The sequence below is a fragment of the Cervus canadensis genome, chromosome 2, assembly GCF_019320065.1.
Source record: "Cervus canadensis isolate Bull #8, Minnesota chromosome 2, ASM1932006v1, whole genome shotgun sequence".
Classification (NCBI taxonomy): domain Eukaryota; kingdom Metazoa; phylum Chordata; class Mammalia; order Artiodactyla; family Cervidae; genus Cervus; species Cervus canadensis.
Genome location: NC_057387.1, coordinates 94,826,558 through 94,848,995, shown reverse-complemented (window position 1 = coordinate 94,848,995; position 22,438 = coordinate 94,826,558). Strand labels below are relative to the sequence as shown.

The window sequence follows — 22,438 nt, the reverse complement described above, 5'->3', positions numbered from 1 at the left end:
CACACAGTCTTGAGTTTTAATCAAGAATAGAAGAAAAGTCTCAGAACTTAGCTGGTTTCTTGCCAAATAAACTGAGAGAGAAGAATGAATTTTTCTAGTGAATGTAGTAAAAAGTTTTCTGGAATTAAAAGGAAAAGAAATGGAACAGAAACAGATACAGAGCATAGAAGGAAAACCTCAGAGTGAAAGAGCAGAGTATAGATGACTAAATTCTGTAACATCATGTAGCAGCTGGCTTTATCCCAGGCTTGCTGTTGGATGTGAACAAGCGTAACCATCTCACTGCCGTTGTATGTTTCCGTGTGGCCGGGATTCCAATCTGACCAAAGCAAGCCAGACAGTGAAATTCCTTCCTTTTCACATGCCATTTCTCTTGACCCCTGCAACAACAAGATCCCTTCAGCATCTCTAAACATCCACACCACCTTTTTATAGCAACTCATGCTGATTGCCACAGTTCCTCCAGTTCCATCTTTAGACATTCATACCGTTGTCTTCCTGACCTGTACCTGGGAACCCAATCAGAGACCCAAAGCATTCAGAGTGGATTGGGCTGACTGAAATGGGCTATCATGGGTGAAGCATCCTCCCTTGAACTCCTAGCCCATGGCATCCCATGCCCCTACTAGGACCCGACCCCTTCTTCTTATCTTACCACAGTCCTGTCATGGTCACCATTTGAAACCATTTTTGGTGTTGTTTCAGGGGGATCCGAAGAGCTCCAGGACCATAGTCCTTTATGTCTCAGCACAGAAAAGAATTCGGTGAGAGGTAAAGGGATAGATAAGAAGTGATTTATTAGAAGAGGATGCTTGTGAGGCTTACAAGCAACTGGTGAGGGTGTATCGTGCCCCAAGAACTTACAGAGCTACGGTTTTATAATCAAAGGAAAAGTGGAGAGGGGGAGAACTTCTTTGTCTTTCCTGAGTAGACGTCATGCTTCCATCATCAGCTCTTCCTCCAGGTTGAGCAGGGGAGTTTTCTTGTCCCTGCATGGTCAAGCAAGGTCCACAGATTATTGTTTTTTATATGTGCAGGCAGCATATCCTAGAGATCATTAACTTACTGAACTCACTGGGCAGTATGTGGGTCTCATGCCACCATTGTTTTATTGTTTTGGGGCACGTTTCATGCTTCTGTAATATGGTTTTGTTGCTAAGCAAGCCGGCTTGGTTTGAAGTTAAGCAAACCTGCTTTCTTTTTTTAATTTTTTTTAATTGGAGGATAATTGTTTTACAGTGTTGTGGTGGTTTCTGCCATATATCAATGCAAATTAGTCAAGTATATATACATATATATATATACATATATATACACACACACACACACACATATCCCCTCCCTCTCACCCCCACTGCCATCCCACCCCTCGTTACAGAGTGCTAGGCTGGCGCTCCTTGTATTATACAGAAGCTTCATACTAGCATTCTATTTTACACATGGTAGTATATACATGTCAAAGCTACCATTCTCTACATGTGTATCTCAGTCCTTCCCTGCAGATAGGGTTGTCAGTACCATTTTTCTAGATTCCATATATATGCATTAATATATGATATTTGTTTTTCTGAACCTGCTTTCTATAGTAGCCATTAACTTACAGGGGTTTCCAATATATTTTTTATTTACCATCCCCTAGTGGGATTAACTATTTAATCACCTACTTTGTCCCTTTACTCTGTCCCTATCAACTGGTCATCACATATATCAAATATGTAATATGATAATTATACCCAAAGTAGATTTATTAAATGTTAAAGGTGGAAGGGAAGAACAATCCAAAATGACAAGCTTTTTCAGTTCAACTGAAATCCTTTCATCATCTAGAGTTTATGCAGAGTACTCAGTAAGAGCACCAAAGAATTAATGTTTTCAAATTGTGGTGCTGGAGAAGACTCTTGAGAGTTCTTGGACTGCAAGGAGATTAAACCAATCAATCCTAAAGGAAATCAACTCTGAATATTCATTGGAAGGACTGATGCTGAAGCTGAAGCTCCAATACTTTGGCCACCTGATGTGAAGAGAGGACTCATAGGAAGACTCTGATGCTGGGAAAGATTGGAGGCAAAACAAGAAGAGGGCAGCAGAGGATGAGATGGTTAGATAGCATCACCAACTCGATGGACATGAATTTGAGCAAACTTCAGGAGAGAGTGAAGGACAGGGAAGCTGGTGTGCTGCAGTTCATGGAGTCAAAAAGAGTGAGACACAACTTAGCAACTGAACGAACAACACTTAGTAAGACACTATTCTGTCCCTAATGAACCCATCATCTAGTAAAGGAGACTCATGAACAAGTAGTAATACATTCACTGACCCTTGTGCTATTTTCATTTTTTTAAATCAAAGTATAGCTGATTTACCATGTTTCAGGTGTAAAGCAAAGTGATTCAGTTATATGTTCCCTTTCAGATTGTTTTCCATTATAGATTATTATAAGAGATTGAATATAGTTCCCTGTGCTATACAGTAGGTCCTTGTTGTTTATCTATTTTATATATAATATATGTATCTGTTAATCCCAAATTTCCAATTTATCCTTCCCTCCCAACCTCGTGCTTTTAGACTAGCTAACTCTCCTGAGGCCAAAAGTTCAGGGCAAGACAGTGCACTCTATTTACTCTCTCCATCTTCTTCTGCAATAGCTTTACTGTTTAGCCTCTTCCTGATCTCCTTGACTATTATCTTAACCTCACACTCTTCACTGATTGTGTTCTTGCAGCACTGATTTCTGGCTGTGTTCCCTAACCACAACTCAAATATGTTTCTTGTCTTCTTTTCCAGGGCAATGGAGGAATCCAGCTCCGTATCCTACCCTGATATAGGGCCTTGATGTTTCTTCTGAGTTCTCCCAGGACTCTGCAAATGAGAATCATATGATACTATACCCATGAATTGCTCTTTATCTGAAATCTCAGCTCAAATAGACAACTCTCTCCAACCCTCCCTACCTCTTTTTTTTTTTTTTTGACCAGGCATAGGCATTGGAGGAAAAGGATGGCCATCTAATACTACTGTAATAAATAGTGGCCCCCAAAAAATACGTCAGCATCCTAACCCTTCAGAAACTCTGAATGTGGCCTTATTTGGACAGAGGGTCTTTGCAGACATAAAGATTTTAAAATGAGATCATCCTAGATTTAGGATGAGTGCTAGATCCAAAGGCAGGTACCATAAGGAAAAAGTCAAGGGGAGATTTGAGACACAGACACAGAGGGGAAGACAGTGTGAAGCACAGGCAGAAACTGGAGTGATACATGTCCAAGCCAAGAAACACCAAGAATTGCCTACAACCACCAAAAGCTAGGAGAGGAGCATAGAACAGATTCTCCTTCAGAGTCTTTAGAAAGAACCAATACTACCAACAACTTGATTTCGGACTTTTAACTTCCAAAATTGTGATAGAATATATTTTTGTTTTAATTCACCAAATTTGTGGTTATTCATTATTCTAGCCCTAGGAAACTAATATATTGCCCAATAATTTAATTTTTAAAGATATTTTAAAAGCAAGAAATAGAAAGAATATAACTTCAAACTAAAGGACCATCCTTCCCAAGAAATGTTTGTAAGTCACTTTATTTTTCTTTTTATTTTACTTATTTATTTATTTTTGATTGTGCTGGGTTTCCGTTGCTTCCTGGGCTTTTCCCTAGTTGTGGTGAGTGGGGGCTACTCTCTAGTTGTGGTGCTCGGGTTTCTCATTGCGTTGGCTTCTCTTGATGCACAGCATGGGCTCTAGGGCATGGGGGCTTCAGTAGTTGTGGCTCATGTGCTCAGTAGTTGTGGTTCCTGGGCTCTAGAGCACAGGCTCAATAATTGTGTGTGCGGGCTTGGTTGTTCTGCAGCATGTGGGAATGAATCTTCCCGGATCAAAGACCAAGCCCATGTCTCCTGCATTGGCAGGCAGATGCTTACCACTGAGCCACCAGGGAAAACCCTGTAAGTCACTTTAAATATGCTATTCAAACTGATGAAATGTTGTCATAGGCTAGTCCCAGTACCAGGAACCACAGGCCTGACCCAAGGTGTATCTTTTTCACAATTTTCTCCCAGTACCTTCAATTGTCTCTCTTCCTTGTCCTTCCAAAAAGTCACCCTGCCAAAGCCAAATTCCAGATCAAAACATGAGTCTTCCTTCTGTTCTTACACTCAGGCAGCTGGGCTTAGATTTTAAAAAGAAAAAAAGTTTGCCAAGTTCATTCTGGGCTGGTCTCTGGTCATAACTTCAGTTTCTTTTACTTATCTTCAATGTGCTTTCTCTGATGTTCCAAACTTCACCACTTATCGCAAATGACTGTCTTTCACCCTCAGATCAGTAAATGTAACCTGGCCTTTTATTTCACAGAGACCATCAGGCTTAGCACCTCCCTCCTTACATCCCCTCCAGAGCTTAGCAACTATTACCATCCTTGCTTCCTTGCCTTCCTCTCTGAGGGAGTATGTCTTTCCTCCAGTTGAAAGTCAGTCACCCTTTCTGACGTCTGGGTAGCACCCTCATCAGCCTCCTAAAGTATTCTTACTCCTGCCTACCCAAATTCCTACTAGATAGCCCCAGAACACCTCAAAATCATCATGTCTAAGCCGGTTCCTTTTCTAGTTGGGTCACAGGCCAGATGGGAATGTAGGCCCAGAAGGAGAAAAGCATGTACAAAGGCCCAGAAGAGAGCATGTGTCTCTTGTGCATGTGTTCAGTCATGTTTGACTCTTTATGACTCTATGGAGGATAGTTCGCCAGGCTCCTCTGTCCATGGGATTTTCCAGGCAAGAATACTGGAGTGGATTGCCATTTCTTACTCCAAGGGATCTTCCCAGCCCAGGGATCCATCCCAGGTCTCCTGCATCTCCTGCATTGCAGGCAGATTCTTTACTGTATGAGCCATGAGGGAAGCCAGTGTCTCTTGGGGACCCTGGAAATTGTGTCATGAAGGAGGTAGAGGATGGTGAGGGATGAAGCACAAGGTAAACATGAAGAGCCTTGTAAGCCAAGATAAGGAATGCATTCTTTTTTTTTTTCTTTTTCTTTTTTTCTTTTCAGCTTCACCCCAGAGCTTGCAGGATTTTAATTCCCCTACCAGAGGTTGAACCTTGGCCCTCAGCAGTGAAAGCACAAAGACCTAACCACTGGACCACCAGGGAATTCCCAAGAATGCATTCCTTATGTTCTGAGCAATGAGAGCAAATTTGTATTCAAGAATCATTACAGACTGCAAAGTGAATTAAAGATACAAACTGAAAATCATTTGAAGATAAAACATTGTTGAAACAATGTAGGCAAAAGAGGGAGAGCCATGGGTAGATTTGAAAGGTGTTTCTCATGGTAAAGAACCCTCCTGCCAATGCAGGAGGCACAACAAATGTAGGTTCAATCCCTGGGTCAAGAAGATCCTCTGGAGGAGGATGTGGCAACTCACTCCAGTATTCTTGCCTGGAGAATCCCATGGACAGAGGAGTCTGGCGGGCTACAATCCATAGGGTCACACAGAGTTGGATACGACTAAAGCAATGTAGTATGAACACACACAGGAGGTTAAAAAAAAGGCCACATTTGGTGAGGATTAGGTAACCAGCAAATCCCAATCCTAAAAAACTACTCACTACAAAATAAGATTACAACTCTTCTTGTTGAGAATCTTTCTCTTTATCGGTAGTATTTTCCTCCTCTGCTTTTCCAGGTGATACACTCACTTCTGGGACCTCATTGGGTAGATTAACCAGCCCCAAGAATACTGTTTATGGGTTAAGGCTTGAGGGTGTCAGTGGATTGATGACCCAGACTGGTTGGTCAATTGCCCCATTGTAGTACACACTGCTGAATACCTTTCTCCAGTTCAATGTGACATTCCTTTCTCCAATTTGCACATGACCTTGCCACTGGCCTTAGTTGAGGAACGCAGGTTGAGTTACATTTTCTTTCACAAATATTTGCAAATATTGGGTTGGCCAAAACAAGAATTGGTCTCTCCAGGGGTTTGGATCTGTAGCATGGAATCTCTGAAGCTGGCCAGTGTTCAGAAAGCCAAAGAAGGATGAAGGAAACACTCTGAAAGGAACAGAGATGTAGAATGGAAAGGACCTGATCAATAGTCAATTTCTTGAGTCTCCAGCCTCCTAATGCCCAGCTTTGTCCTTGTTCTAAGGTCAGGCTCACCTCTAACATTTGCAAGGCCCAGGACAGCAATATAAATAGGAGCACACATACCATATGTCAAAATACTTTAAAATTATAAATCAAAGGAACGAATGATTAATTAAGCAAAATGATTAAGCATATTCTATGCCCTTATCTTGCCAAATATACCTCCATGCAAACCTGGAAGACTATGTTCAGATTTAGAATTCACAAATCCTTAGATTTCTGACTCCCATCTCTTTTAACCCCTGGCTTCATCCTGCACTGTGAAGGGGATCCTTGTGTACACGTCCAAGCTCCTTCCATCCATTCTGCTATAAACAGCTGTTCCTTGACCACCCCTTGGGTCTAACAGTATTGATGTTGACAATTCTATCTTGGTGGATAAGTTCCCTTAACCATACTGACTTCTCATCTTACAAGGAGAAAGTCTGTGTGCCCTGCCTGGCCCCTTTCTCAGGTCTAATAGGGGCTGTTTATATAAATTCCTTGTTTATTTAAGTAGCTCCAACTAGATTGTTACTTGTAACCCAAGAATCCTAAATAAGGCTGCTGTCTTTACCCTGTGAACCACTCTCCAATTTCCTCTCTCTGTTCCCCATAAGGCCGCTAGTAGTGACAGGAGGTAAAGGAGGTCATGGCAACGCACTCTAGTTTTCTTGTCCAGTATTCATAATAGAAGAATTTGGTGGGTTACAGTCCATGGAGTCGCAAAATGTTGGATGCAACTGAGTGAATGAGCAGTGAGACGGGGAGGGCTTCCTCATGAACCCTAATGCCTACTGAGTGGGCCAGAAGAAAGGATTGATTCCTACATTAGTAGTAAGTTATTTTGGTCAATCACTGTGACTTTCCTCTCTCACTGGCTATGTGTTATACTTCCAATTAGCTATTTTGAGCTTCATGAGCAGCCTCAAACCCTGAAAGAGCATTTTATTTCATTCTTGCATCTTCTGGCACCATACTGAACATCATATCAGAGTTTATGGGCCCCGCCTCCCATCTGACTTGGGAGTCCTCCAAAATGGAATGTCAAATATTCAGTACTATACCATTTATCAGGTCTTGAAGCCATCTCTGTTGGAGGATGCTCTGGTCCTCTCCCTTGGGAAGTTTTGAGTATTTTCTTTGGAGAGAACCCACACACACATATACTAGGCTTGGCTCCTGTCCATGATTCCTGTCTCCAACTCTACACCCACACTTAGGATGGTAATGAGCTGCCTTCGACCACATAGTCAAATGCCACCATGATCATGGTTTCCAAGTCTTCCCGCTAGACCTGTGTCAGAGCCTGATTCTTGGTGGCCTGTGAATATAACTAGTGAAGAAAAACCACTGGCATACTTACAGATCAATAATAGCCAGGTACCAGAAGCAACCTGGGCTTCCCTGATGGCTCAGATGGTGAAGAATCAGCCTGCAATGCAGGAGACCCAGGTGTGATCCCTGGAGAAGGGAATGGCAACCCACTCTAGTACTCTTGCCTGGAGAATTCCATGGACAAAGGAGCCTGGTGGGCTACAGTTCATGGGGTCGCAAAGAGTCGGACATGACTGAGCGGCTAACACTGACTGACCAGAAGCAATCAACCTATTGCTTCTGCGAATAGGACTGCGAAATACATGGGCAAATGAGATTAGTCTAACACTTGACACACCTGCTATCTCTCTCAGAATTTACCTGTGATTTCCCACTTTCAACCCAGAAACTCTGTTTTAAACGGTGTTCCATTTGTTCCACTTAAATGGTGTTTCACTATCAGACAGACTCGATAACAAGAACTGTAGACCTTCTCTCTTCTTTATTTTTCTAACATAGCACCTACTTAGATGTCCTCAAAACTGATATTAGCGTGCATCAGCAATTGCTAGGACAACCTTAAGCTAAGGAGCTCAGCAAAGTCGCCAAGGCCTTGAACTCCCAAAAGGGGTCAAGGGAGTAAGGGATTTGACTTCGTTCTGGATTTTAAGCTGACTTATGAATTGGTGCTCTGGGTCTGTCCTGATAATGCCAAGTTAGAGCACAAGACTTCTGTAATCCTAGAAGAGTTCTTCATAAACATTATGAATATTTCCATATTTTCATAGTTGATAGGGTAGGACTAGTTAATAATAGAGATCTTCTCATGGCCTGTTCTTACACACTGAATGACATTATATGTCATTCTCTTTTACTGAGATTGACTTGTAAAACCTCCCATGTGTTCTAGTACCGCTATTGTATTAGCATGACATTTTCAGATTTAAGTGACAGGAAACTTTGTTGTAGTTGTTCAGTTGCTAAGTTGTATCCAACTCTTCACAACCCCATAGACTGCAGCACAACAGGCTTCCCTGTCCTTCACTATCTCCTGGAGTTTGCTCAAATTCATGTCCATTGAGTCGATGATGCCATCCAACCACCTCATCCTCTATTACCCACTTCTCCACCTGCCCTCAATCTTTCCCAGCACCAGGGTCTTTTTCCAGTGACTTGGCTCTTTGCATCAGGTGGCCAAAGCATTGGAGCTTCAGCTTTAGTATCAGTCCTTCCAATGAATATTTAGGGTTGATTTCCTTTAGAATTGACTGGTTTGATCTCCTTGCAGTCCAAGGGACACTCAAAAATCTTCTCCACCACTAGAGTTGGAAAGCATCAATTCTTCTTCGCTCAGCTTTCTTTGTGATTCAACTTTCACATTCGTACATGACTACTGGAAAAACCATAGCTTTGACTATATGGACCTTTGTTGGCAAAGTGATGTCTCTGTTTTTTATTACTCTGTCTCCGTTTGTCATAGCTTTTCTTCCAAGGAGCAAGTGTCTTTTTATTTCGTGGCTGCAGTCACCATTTGCAGTGATTTTGGAGCCTAAGAAAATAAAATTTGGTTAAGTCAAATAAACATGCTTAAGTTGAGTGTGTTCATGCTTAGTCATGTCTGACTATTTGCAATCCTGTGGACTGTAGCCTGCCAGGCTCCTCTGTCCATGGGATTCTTCAGGCAAGAATATTGGAGTGGGTTGCCAGTTCCTCCTCCGGGGATCTTCCCAACCCAGGAATCAAACCCGCAGCTCCTGTGGCTCCTGCATTGGCAGGCAAATTCTTTACCACTGAGCCACCTGGAAAGCCCTAAGCTTAAGTTGAGGTGCTCAAATAATGCTACCAGGAATCAGATTCATTCTCAGTCCTCCTTCCCTTTGATGTTCCCCTAAGTGGTGACAAGGAGAGCATCCAGCAACCCCAGGCCTACATTCCACACGCTCAGCAATGCCATCTAGCAAAGTGCAAGTTTCTCCTTATAGTTACAGAAAAATTCTGAGGGTTAAATCTCAATGGCTTAACTTGGATCACACACTCACCCCGAACCAACCCCTCAGCCTCGTTAGATGGAAAGTTCTAATTGGACAGGCCTAGGTCATATGGCGGAGAAGGAAATGACAACCCACACCAGTATTCTTGCCTAGAGAATCCCAGGGACAGAGGAGCCTGGTGGACTGCCTTCTATGGGGTCGCACAGAGTCGGACACAACTGAAGCGACTTAGCAGCAGCAGCGGCATCAGGTCATATGGCACTCCTAGAAGCAGAGTATGAGGCCAGCTATACCCAAGATACATAGATTTAGAATTGGGAAGGGCAGTTTTAAAGAAAATCTGGGCAGACAAAAAAAAAAAACATGTTCACTACTTTTTTTAATATATATGTTCACTACTCAAAGACCCATTGTCCACGTTTTTTCCAAGGTTTTGGAGAATATGAATATATGTATATAAACATAAATAATGAATATATAAATATTACATATAAATGAATAAGTAAGCACTTGCAGATAAATTCAAATGACCACTCACTTTCTCCAATAACCTGAGTAGTAATAAGGGTTCCTGAAACTCCAGTCCCTTCACATTGCTAGACATATACAAGACAGATAAAATCTACCCTGTTAATGTTCTATGCAGTCATAGAGATTTTATAATACCTGCTCTGACATCCAATTCTGGAAACAACTGACTCCATAGGAAGTGGCTAAGCCATCCTGTATAAGGAACACAGTGTGCTGGACTATTTTAGACTGTCTATTCAGAGCCAGGAAATCCACACAAACCCAGAATTCACCTGATTTTTTTCCTTCACTATCACAAAAGGGGATATGGAACCCAGAACTGATGCAGTTAATCAGTAGTTCTTTAAGGTGAACTAAAAAATCATCCCTCTCAGACCATATAGACTTACTGCACTATCTTCTGAAGGTTCTGGGCTTCCAAATTCAAGATTATGGGCATACCTTATGCTCAGTCAACAGCCCATTCTTAGAGAAACTATTCCAGGTTTGGTCCTTCTATTTCTACCTTTTGAATTTTAGGAATCCCCCAAATTAAAGGACCCAGAATGGGAACAGGGAGGGTGGGAATTTTAGACTCTTCCTTGCTTTGATTTTCCTGGGTAAGGGTAGAACACTACCAAATGCTTCCAGTGAACACTTTAAAGAGTCTGGACTTGATCCCTATAATGTACCTACCTTTGCCAAGCACTGCCAGGGTCCAATATATAACTACAGATTTTTCATCTCTTCTATCATTTCCACCACTCCTGTAGGTTACTCATGCCAGTCAATCAGTACTAAAGCAAAACCACATCTTATCCATTCTATTTTTGTTTTGGGGAATGGCTTGGGAGCTTGCTACTTGTGAATTCACTATCAAGCCATACTTACTGCTTGGTGCTTTTCTTGGCTCCTCATCTTCCTAGGATCCTTACTCCACAAGACAAAGATGGGCTCTTCACCTGCCTGGGGCTCCTGGGTGGGTTGAAGACAGCTCAAACTCTAGGCCCATCTCCACTCCCTCTTCCCCAGATGCTCTTCAATCTTAGGATAGCTGGAATTTCTTCTTGGCCTGGAGCCTCCTCACCCCCCACTTCCTCCAGCATTCTACCTTTTAGGACTCTGAAGTATCCACCCTCAGAGCTCTTTCTCCAAACCTCTAAGGGCACTAGTAGGGCTTTCATATGTACCTTGAAGTCTTCATGGATAGTAGTCATTGGAGCTCTTGCTGGGTATCTACAATCACCTCAATTGATGGAGTTTCCTTCATCCCATGACTTGAGCTGCCTCCCTTCCTCCTTTTCCTATGTTAATTTCAATAACTGGAAGAATCTAAAAGACTATTCTGGGTCTCACAGCTGAAATTTTCCCCAAAGCCTTACTTTAAGATAACACTAGTCCTTCCCTATTATACAGAGAACTTGATTCATACTGTTTAGAACTTTGGCTTCTGTTTCCTCTGCCTCCTATAAGTGTGTCTCCAACCCTAATTCAAAAGTAGGCACCTTTAAAGAAAAAGGGCTTCCCTGGTGGCTCAGAGGGGTAAAGCATCTGCCTGCAATGCAGGAGACCTGGGTTCGATCCCTGGGTTGGGAAAATCTCCTGGAGAAGGAAATGGCAACCCACTCCAGTATTCTTGCCTGGAGAATCCCATGGATGGAGGAGCCTGGTAGGCTACAGTCCACAGGGTCACAAAGAGTCAGACACTACTGAGCGACTTCACTTTCTTTCTTCCTTTTTTTAAAGAAAAAAAAAGTACGCATCTTTTCTCACACCCTCCAATAGAGCATAGAAAAAAAATCGGAACAACCTTATGACTATAAACCTTTCCAACTGCTAAAATGGTCAGAGTGTTTGGCACTCAGCCAGCTAACACCGAGACCTTGGTAGCCTTGAAAACTCCCTTTGTCAGACTCAGAAGTTCTGCTCTCACTTCTCCACTAGTGGTATCCACCACTTGTAGTATCTCAGCAGAGGGCCCAAACAAGAGCACACTTTCCTCATGCCAGAGGTTGCTTTCCCCCCAAATACTCTCAACTTTTGGATCTCATAAGTCTCTAACTGAATGGCCTTTCCTTTCACCTGTCCCCAGCAATTAGTGACACCCCAACTCTGGTGACAGTTGGAACTATCTGTTTTCATGTAGGAGAAATTCTAACCATATCCAACACTGAAAGTCTGTTCCCTGGTATCTGCCTAGTACTGCAGCCCAGTTCACATCTTTAGAAACTTGAGTAAGGCTGTGTTCTCTCTCCTCCTGAAGACCTTAGTGGGACCTCTATCTGCCCAGGTACCTAACAGAAAAGTTGCACATCTTTTCAGTTTCAGATTTTTCACAGTTCTTTTAAATCCCACAATGCATAGAGATTTCTAGAAGTCTACATCTACTACCATGCACAAATTTTGTAATGTTATCTTTGTCATTATCCTAAACATTTACTGGCTTTATTTCTAGATATAGTGATGAGTTCATGGTATGGATAAATTTCAATAAGATTTATAAGAATTCCAGGCAGAATCCCCAAAATATAACCACATATTCTCAGCTTTATTTGCTTCCAATTATCAAATGAGATTATATTATTTAGTAACCTTTTGTACCTTATTTATTCTAGCATGAACACCCACTTCCATACTTGTAGAAATTAATCCCTCCTCAGCTATTTCAGACACTCTCTCCAGGGTCTTTTGAGTCCTCAAGAATAAGTTCTACAGGAACTTACATGGGGTCCAGTGGCTAAGACTCCACACTTCCAGTGCAATGGGCTTGGGTTCAATCTCTAATCAGACAACCAGACTCCACATGCTCAACTAAGAGTTTGCATGCCACAACTAAAGATCCTGCATATCTCAGCTAAGACCCAATAGCCAAATTAGAGAAAAGAAAAGAATAAGTTTTTCAATGGCTGGTCATCTTGCCACCATACTACTATTTCAGCTAATGTCAGATGACTCCCAGGAACTTTAACTGGGCTAGGGGATTTGCCCAAAACCACAGATGTTTCAGTGTTCTTTTAACACCTTCACATTATCTGCATTGTCAACTCTGTCACCTGCCAACTTTGATCCAAGATTTTCACCTAAACATTAGCTTTGGGTTTTAAATCTTTAACAATACTGAATGTGTTCAACATGACAGAACACTTATTAGACACATAACTGTTTCAAAAGAATTCACCTTTAAGAATTGTATTTAACATGTAAGATTGGACAGTGTGATATTAACTAAAAGGTAGACACACAGATCAATGGAACAAAATAGAGAATTCAGAAATAGTCCCACACATATATTCTCAACTAACTTGACAAAAGTGCAAAGGCAGTTCAATGGAGAAAGGATAGTCTTTTCAACAAATGGTGGTGAAACAATTAGATACCCACATGCAAAAAAAGAACAAACAACAACACATATCACATTTTATATAAAAACTAATTCAATGTGGATTGTAGACCTAAATGTAAAACCTAAAACTATAAAGCTTGATAGAAGAAAACACAGGAAAAAAATCTTTCTTTGATATGACATAATAGAGCAATCCATAAAAGAAAAAAATTGATAAACTGGACTTCCTCAAAATTAAAAACATCTGCTTATGAAAATGGAGAAGGCAATGGCAACCCACTCCAGTACTCTTGCCTGGAAAATCCCATAGACGGAGGAGCCTGGTGGGCTGCAGGCCATGGGGTCGCTAAAAGTCAGACACGACTGAGCGACTTCACTTTCACTTTTCACTTTCATGCATTGGAGAAGGAAATGGCAACCCACTCCAGTGGTCTTGTCTGGAGAATCTCAGGGATGGGGGAGCCTGGTGGGCTGCCATCTATGGGGTCGCACAGAGTCCAACATGACTGAAGCGACTTAGCAGCAGCAGCAGTGGCTTATGAAAGAAACTGTTGGATTTCCCTGGTGGTCCAATAGTTAAGAATCCGCTTTGCAATGCAAGGGACACCAGTTCAATCCTTGATCCAAAAAGCTCCCACATGCCACGGGGCAACTCACGCCATGTGCCACAACTAATGAGCCTGAGCTTTGGAGCCCACAGGCCCCAACTACTGAGCCCATGTGCCACAACTACTGAAGCCTGTGCACCCTAGATCCTGTACTGCACACCAAGAGAGCCACCACAATGAGAAGCCCTTGCACCACAGCTAGAGAGTAGCCCCTGCTCGCCACAACTAGAGAAAGCCCATGTGCAGCAATGAAGATCCAGCACAGCCGAAAATTTAAAAAAATAAATACATAGATAATTGTTTTAAAAAGATTCTGACGTAAAAAAAAATAAAAATAAAAAATAAAATAAAAAGATTCTGTTAAGAGAATAAAAGAAAGGTACAGACTGAGAGAAAATATTTGCAAGTCACATACAAAGGACTTGTATCCAGAATATATAAAGAACTTAATAATAAGAAAACAAATCACTTCATAAAAAATGGGCAAGAGATATGGACAATTCACCAATAAAGATAGACAGCATATTAAAATATGCTTAACACCATTAATCAATAGGGAAATGTAAATTAAAACCACAATGAAACACTAAATGCCTATTAGAATGGCTTAAAAAAGCAAACCCTGACAATACCAAGTGTTGGTGAGAATGTGGCACAAATGGAATGTTCATATATGGCTGGTGGGAATTTAAAATTGTACAGCCACTTTGGAAAATAATTTGGCAGTTTATTATAAAATTAAATATACAATTACTATATGATCCCCAAATTCCACTCTTAGGTATTTACCTAAGAAAAAAGAAGATTTACATTCAGACAAAAACCTGCACACAAGTGTTCAAAGCAATTTCATCCAAAATCACAAAAAAAACTGGAAACAATGCAAATATCTTTTAACTGGTGAATGGATAAACTATGGTATGTCCATAAAATTGAATGCTACTCAGCAGTAAAAGGAATAAATTACTGATACACTCAACAACATGAATAAATCACAAATGCATTGTGCTAAGTGAAAGAAATCAAACTCAAAAAACTACATGCCTTATGATGATTCTATTTATATATTATTCTGGAAAAGACAAAATTATAGAAACAGAAACCAGTGATTCTCAGGGATTGGGATGGAGGAGGGTGTTGATTACAAACATGCAGTATGAGGGACTCTTTTAGGATAATACAACTATTCTGTATTTTCATTGTTGTGGTAGTGAAATGACTGTACGCATTTGTCTAAACCAGTGCTTCTCAACAGGGGGCGATCTGCTCCCTAGAGGCTATCAGACAATGTCTGAAGACATTTGTGGTTGTCACAATGCAAAGAGGGAGTGATATTGGCATCTAATGGGTAGAAGCCAGAGACACTGCTAAACCTTTTACAATGCAACAGGACACCCCCCACAGCAAAGAATTATCTACCCCCAAAGTGTCAGTAGTGCCAAGGCTGAGAAACCCCAGTCTAAACCAGAGGTCAGAAAATTACAGCCCCAGTCAATTCTAAAGGAAATCAACCCTGAATATTCATCCAAAGGACTGATGCTGAAGCTGAAACTCCAATACTTTGGCCACCTGATGCAAAGAGCCAACTCATTGAAAAAGACCCTGATGATGAGAAAGACTGAGAGCAGGAGAAGGGGGAGACAGAGGATGAGATGGTTGGATGGCATCACCAACTCAATGGACATGAGTCTGAGCAAACTCTGGAGAGAGTAAAGGACAGGGAAGCCTGGGATTCTGCAGTTCATGGAGTTGCAAATAGTCAGACACTACTTAGTGACTGAACAACAATATATATCAAATTTCAGTGTTCATAAATAGTCATGTTCATTCATTTATGTATTATCTGGTGATCCAAAGGCAGAGCTGAGTATTTGTGACAGACTGTGTGTCCACAAAGCCTAAAATATTTTTCTTTACAGTTAAGTCTAAACCCACAAAAATATACACAAAAAATAGTATATTTTACTTATGTAAAAATTTTAAGGTAAATTTTAAAATGTGAAATTATAGATGCCTATATTGAATTACTACAAGCTGTACTAAAACACACTCCTTTCCATAAATATGCTTGTCTTTTCTGATGCTCCTTATAGAAGGCAAATAGCAAATAATAGGAATTCATCGCTGGCTGGGTTCTGATGTGAAAGTTTTCCTGTATAAAAAAAATCATATGCAACATCTCTGAACATGAAGAATCTCACTTGGGCTCCTGGATACAGGGACAGTTCTCTGGACAAGACTTCTGTGGTGAAGCAACTAATACCCCATGCAGTTGTCATCAGATCAGTGATGGGGTCTGACTGGGTTTCTCTGACCGTGACTGCCCATGAACTGTATGGGGCATTTATCACACTGTCTCAGACAGACCAGCTGACCATCATGCACATGGGCCTAAGAGCCTGTCAATTAGCTCTTGTTCTTTAGCCCCTGTCCAAACACTTAAATGCCCTGGCCCTAGAACTGTAGTCATGATATCAGTCCCCTTCAGACCCTGAAAGCGTGATCAGGCATGAGCTCCCTGTGTCCTACCATCCCTCATCTCCACTTGGACAAACTATCAGTTAATTAGCTAACGCAGGTAAAAATGCTTGAAGCTGAAAAATGCTCAGCTGGGCTATTAAAATAATCATCTGCTGGGTCCTCTCCCTTCACTTCCTGCCCCTCCAAAGTCAGCTCACAGGACTGTGGGTGGGAAAACTCCACAGGAGGTGGCTGAGTAGTCATTCATGTTCCAGGCCGGAACCCCATCCCCCAGTCTCCCAATACTGATGCTCTGGATTCAGCCAACTAGTATTGTAAATCCTGAGGTCCAGAGTCTGGACTGGCTTTTTTCTTTTAGAGGAATTGGCAGCATGGCAGGTCTGGGTTCCCCCAAAGTATCAAATTTTGGTTATCTTTGATTACTTTCTTCAGCTAGATAGACCATTTAGAAAGTCAGAACAGCCTTTTGAAAAGACTATGTGGGAATCACAGCATTATTTGCTCCAAGATTACAGAGCTTTCAAACCGACATTCCCAGGGCCCAAACTCAATTCTCCATCTCTCAGTTCAAGCTGCTCTGGGAGCCAGGAGAAATCCCTGTTCAGAAAGTTGATCCCCGCAGGACAGAGTGATGACTAGAGTACTCCTAGGTGCTGAAGTTCCGTGCAGTTATCAAATGCCAAAACAGGAAGGTGCCCAGGGTTGACACCCATGTTACTCCTGTCCATTTCCCCTTTCTGAAAGGTATTTCCATGGAGTAGGACTGAAAATAGCTGACCTCAATCTCCCAAAGCCCAATTGCAGAAGAGTTGAGAGCAGTTTCATTGTAGTCATATTTGGGCAATTCCTGTCTGTTCTCTGATGATCCTTGGGGAATAGTTAAAGTATCTTATTTCACCCTGTATCTCTATCATCCATCCTCTCCAGCTCCATTCCTAAGGCCTCATCATTACTCATCAGGGCAGTTCCTACAGCTTCCTCTCTCGGAATTCCCATCACCCTCTTTGTCCGTGCTGACCCTCAGCTCTCCTCCTCTGCAACCAGACAAATCATTCAAAAACACAATTGTGACTGTATCATTCCCTGAAAGTATCTGATAGCGCTATAATTTACAGGGCAAGTCCAAAATTAGCAACTTGATAACCAAATCTCTTCAAAACCTTGTCCCATTTCCAATCTATTATGCTCATCCCATACCAGGCAATTTCCCCTTCCCCACCTGTGACTTGAGCATGCCAGCCTCTGTGCCCAGGCTCACACTTTTTTCCCTTTCTGGAAAGGCCTCTCCACCTTGTCTCCATCCATGAGAAGACTTTCCTCAAAAGACAGCCAAGGGTTTCCCTGGTGGCTCAGTGGTAAAGAATTTGCCTTCCAATGCAGAGACACAGGTTCAATCCCTGGTCCAGGAAGATCCCACATGCCATGGAGCAAGTAAGCCTATACACCACAAGTATTGAGCTCATGCTCTAAAGCCCGGAAACTGCAACTGCTGAGCCCATGAGCTGCAGCTACGGAAGCCCTTGTGCCCTTGAGCTGGTGCTCTGCAACAAGAGAAGCCACCACAATGAGAAGCCCATGCACCACAACTAGAAAGTAAGCCCCCACTTGTGACAACTATATGTCAAGGCTGTATATTATCACCCTGCTTATTTAACTTATATGCAGAGTGCATCATGCAAAATGCTGGGCTGGATGAAGCACAAGCTGGAATCAAGATTGCCAGGAGAAATATCAATAACCTCAGATGTGCAGATGACATCACCCTTATGGCAGAAAGTGAAAGTGAAGGTCACTCAGTTGTGTCCAATTCTTTGTGACTGAAACTATATAGTCCATGGAAGTCTCCAGGCCAGAATACTGGAGTGGGTAGCCTTTCCCTTCTCCAGGGGATCTTCTCAACCCAGGGATCAAACCCAGGTCTCCCACATTGCAGGCAGATTCTTTACCAGCTGAGCCACAAGGGAATCACAAGAATACTGGAGTGGGTAGCCTATCCATTCTCCAGAGGATCTTCCTGACCCAGGAACCAGGGTCTCCTGCATTGCAAGCGAATTCTTTACCAACTGAGCTATGAGAGAAGCCCCTGGCAGAAAGCAAAGAGGAACTAACGAGCCTCTTGATGAGCCTCTCATCTTAAGAGAGTGAAAAAGCAGGCTTAAAACTCAACATTCAAAAAACGAAGATCATGGCATCCGGTCCCCCCACTTCATGGCAAATATATGGGGAAACAATGGAAACAGTGACAGATTTTATTTTCCTGGGTTCCAAAACCACTCCAGAGATGGTTGCATGGCATCACTGACTCCATAGACATGAGTTTGAGCAAACTCTAGGAGACAGTGAAGGACAAGGAAGCCTGGTGTCCTGGGGTCTCAAAGAGTCAGACACAACTGAACGACTGAACAACACCACCTTGCCACAATTAGAGAAAAGCCTGTGCAGCAACAAAGATACAAAAGTACATAAATACATAAAATACAAAATACATAAATAAGGAGACAAAAGTCAGCCCAAATGCCACCTCCTCCATGAAGCTTTCCCATAGCTCACCTTTGAATTCCCAGAGCACTTTGCTAGTTATTCTCTAGGGCCTGCTCTGCTTTTTATGACTGCTGTTAACATACAGATGTACTCTCCCCCATGGGACAGTAGGCATCTTAAGAAAATCTTATCATCTAGCATGCAGCATACAGTAAGTGCTGGTAATCATTAGTTATTGATGCACAAACTGCCACAGGCAGATTATAGGCTAATGAGAGCATGAATCAGAGGAAAAGAACTGGGATAGAGGGAGAACCACTAATCACTATCAAAAAAGAATGGTCAGCAAGGTCAAAGGCATAACTGTCTTAATGACAACAACTTACAAGGCCTAGACCTTGTGCTATCCATCACATTTACTCATCATATCCACTCTGTTATATAGGTATTATTCTCATCTAAATTATTTAGATGAAAAATTGAGGCTCTGGGAGGGCAAATTCATTTTTTCAGCCACCAACCTCCTTGTTGGTCTATAAACACTTCTTACAGAGCTCACTTCGGAAGCACATATCCTAAAATTGGAATGATTCAGAGAAGATTCACATGGCCCCTGTGCAAGGATGACATGCAAATCCATGAAGCATTCCATATGTTTTTGTATTCTAGCACATATGTATGGAATCTAGAAAAATGGTACTGAAGAATTTATTTAGAGGGCAGCAATGGAGAAACAGACAGAGAATACACTTATGGACATGGGGAGAGGAGAGGAGAGGGTGAGAAGTATGGGAAGAGTAACATGGAAACTTACATTACCATGTGTAGAATAGATAGCCAATGGGAATTCGTTGTATGTCTCAAGAAACTTAAACTGGGACTCTGTACCAACCTAGAGGGGTGGGATGGGGACAGAGATGGGAGGGAGGTTCAAAAGGGAGAGGATATATGTATACCTATGGCTGATTCATGGTGAGGTTTGATAGAAAACAACAAAATTCTGTAAAGCAATTATCCTTCAATTAAAAAATAAATTAAAAAAAAAAAAACCAAACACACACCTTACATACTACCACCTCAGAGCCTTTATACTTGTTCTACTCTCACCTGAAACATTCTTTCCCCAAGTATAGACAGGGCTTGCTGCCTCCCTTCTTATAGGTCTTTATCAAATATCACATTATTAGGCTTCCTGTCTCCACCATATAAAAAGTGGCAAATAGCTAACCCCCTGGCATTTCATCTCCCTCTCACTTGCTTTATCACCATATCACTTGTTTCTATCCTTCATATTACATATTTTGTTTTATTTTATTTTGTCTTATTGGCCACTCCCTGAGGCATGTGGGATCTTAGTTCCCTAACCAGGGATGGGAACTATGCCCCTCTGCAGCGGAAGTATGGAATCTTAACCAGGGAAGTCCCTACATATTTTATTTATTTGGATATTTTCAATCTCTCCCCACTGGATTATAAATTTCACAGTCACACTGGTCGGGGCAAAGCCCCTTGTCAGGGGCAAAGCCCAGATTCAAATCCAGTTCTGAATCCAAAGCCAGATGACAAAATTATAGTCTTATGAGGCAAAGGAAATAGCCTTGGTCTTTATGGCCCTCAAAGACAAATGCCTTTGATCACAGAGGAAGCATTAAGGAGGCTGATTTCATCTTAATATGAGTACAGTATTGTCATTAGCTGGAGTCCTCTCTGCCTCTTAAGAACCAAATAAGGGAATTCCCTGGCCGTCCAGTGATTAGGACCCCATGCTTTCATTGCTGAGGGTCCAGGTTCAATCCCTGGTCAGGGAACTAAAATTCCACAGCCAATTAGCATAGCCAAAAAAACAGAACAAACAAACCAAAAAAACCCAGATAATATTAGTCAAACCCTCATTCCCCAAAATTCCCAGAAACATTCCCAAAGATTATTGGAAATCCCCAGGGCAATTACATTGCTGTAATAACCTCTGTCTCTGCATTCCTGCTTCCACTATCTGAATTTAGCTCATGGATTGCCTCACATCCCCTGTGTGTTATCCTTGTCCTGCACCTGGTCCTCAGTCCTTTGTCATCAAAAACAATCGCTTGCTCCAATGCTTTGTTACCAAACTTTACTGAAGATTCATGGGACAGAGAGAACTTAGCACAACTGCAGGAGACTTTTGAAATTTAGTATTAGAAATTATTGTTCTTAAAAGCCTTTCTGGTACTATGCCATATTATTTGACTTTCCTTTCTCTCCAGCCTTCTCTTTCTGGCCCCCTCAAATTCTCAAAAGCAAAAACAAACAAAACAAAATGCCCCTTATCTTATTCAAATCATTTAAGTTCCTTCCTGCCCCCAACCTCAGCTGTCTCTAACCTCTTCTTTACTTTTTTCTTTTGACTGTGGTGGGTCTTTGTTATGGCACATGGGCTCTTCATTGCTGCATGTGGGCTACTCTCCAGCTGCAGTGACTGGGGGGTACTCTCCCCTTGTGGTGCACAGGCTTTTTGTTACAGTGGGTTCTCTTGTTGCAGAGCATGGGCTCTAGGGCACGCTGGCTCAGTAGTCATGGCCCATGGGCTTACTTGCCTTACAGCATATGGGGTCTTAGTTCATGGACCAGGGATCAAATCAGTGACCCCTGCATTGGCAGGCAAATTATTAACCACTTGGCCATCAAGGAAGTCCCTAATCTCTTGCTTTCTTTTCTTTTTTTTTTAAATCTCTTGCTTTCTAAAGCCATGGATTTGGCCAAAATACTTGTGAAACCATTTACCTTGGATTGGAACTTGAATCCACATGCTGGGACTCGAACTAGGCCAAAACCTTGCTTGGGACTTGAACCCACGTGACTGGGATTTGAACCCAGCCAAAACCCACAGTCCTCCAACAGAGATCACAGACCTAGTCTCAGGACCTAATGAAGTTCAGGTTCTTGATGTCTCATTGCAGAAAAAGTTCAGTGAGAGACAAAGTGATAAGCAAGAAGTAGATATGTTCAGAAAGAAACACATTCCACAGAGTGTGGGCCATCACTAAGTGAGGGTGACAGCCCCCAAATGTAGCGTGGTTAGTTTTTATGGGCTGGGTAATTTCATAGGCTAGTGAGTGGGAGGATTATTTCAACTATTTTGGGGAAGGGGTGGAAATTTCCAGGAATTGGGCCACCACCAACTTTTTGATCTTTTGATGGTGCCTTGGAACTATCATGGACTTCCCTAGTGGCTCAGAAGATAAAGAATCTGTCTGCAATGCAGGAGACCTGGGTTCGATCCCTGGGTTGGGAAAATCCCCTGGAGAAGGGAATGGCAACCCTCTGCAGTATTCTTGCCTGGAGAATCCCATGGACAGAGGAGCCTGGCAGGCTACAGTCCACAGGGCCGCATGCAGAGTTGGACATGATTGAACTACTAACACTTTCTTTTACTTCTTTCTTTGGAACTGTCATGGTGCCTCTAGGTGTGTCATTTAGCTTGCTGATTGAGGATCAAGGTCTAGTCGAAGTTGACATGTCTACCATCTTGGACCCATCTGACTCTAATCAGTTTATGTTGTGTCCTCAGGATATGTCACTCTTTCAAAAGTTGTGCTCTGCCCACTTCCCT

General features: G+C 42.1%; 1 long non-coding RNA gene and 1 other non-coding gene across 3 annotated transcripts in view; one reads left to right on the top strand and one right to left on the bottom strand.

Moving 5' to 3' along the window:
• Positions 1-786: 786 nt before the first annotated feature.
• Positions 787-22,438, bottom strand: part of LOC122437041 — a 33,381-nt gene continuing 11,729 nt past the window's right edge. For both annotated transcript variants that reach the window (XR_006268166.1, XR_006268167.1), the window contains exon 3: positions 787-989. This is a non-coding gene — a long non-coding RNA (uncharacterized LOC122437041). The remainder of the gene's footprint in view (positions 990-22,438) is intronic.
• LOC122437467 lies at positions 19,401-19,507 on the top strand. Its single transcript, XR_006268291.1, has one exon. It is a non-coding gene; the product is annotated as a U6 spliceosomal RNA (small nuclear RNA).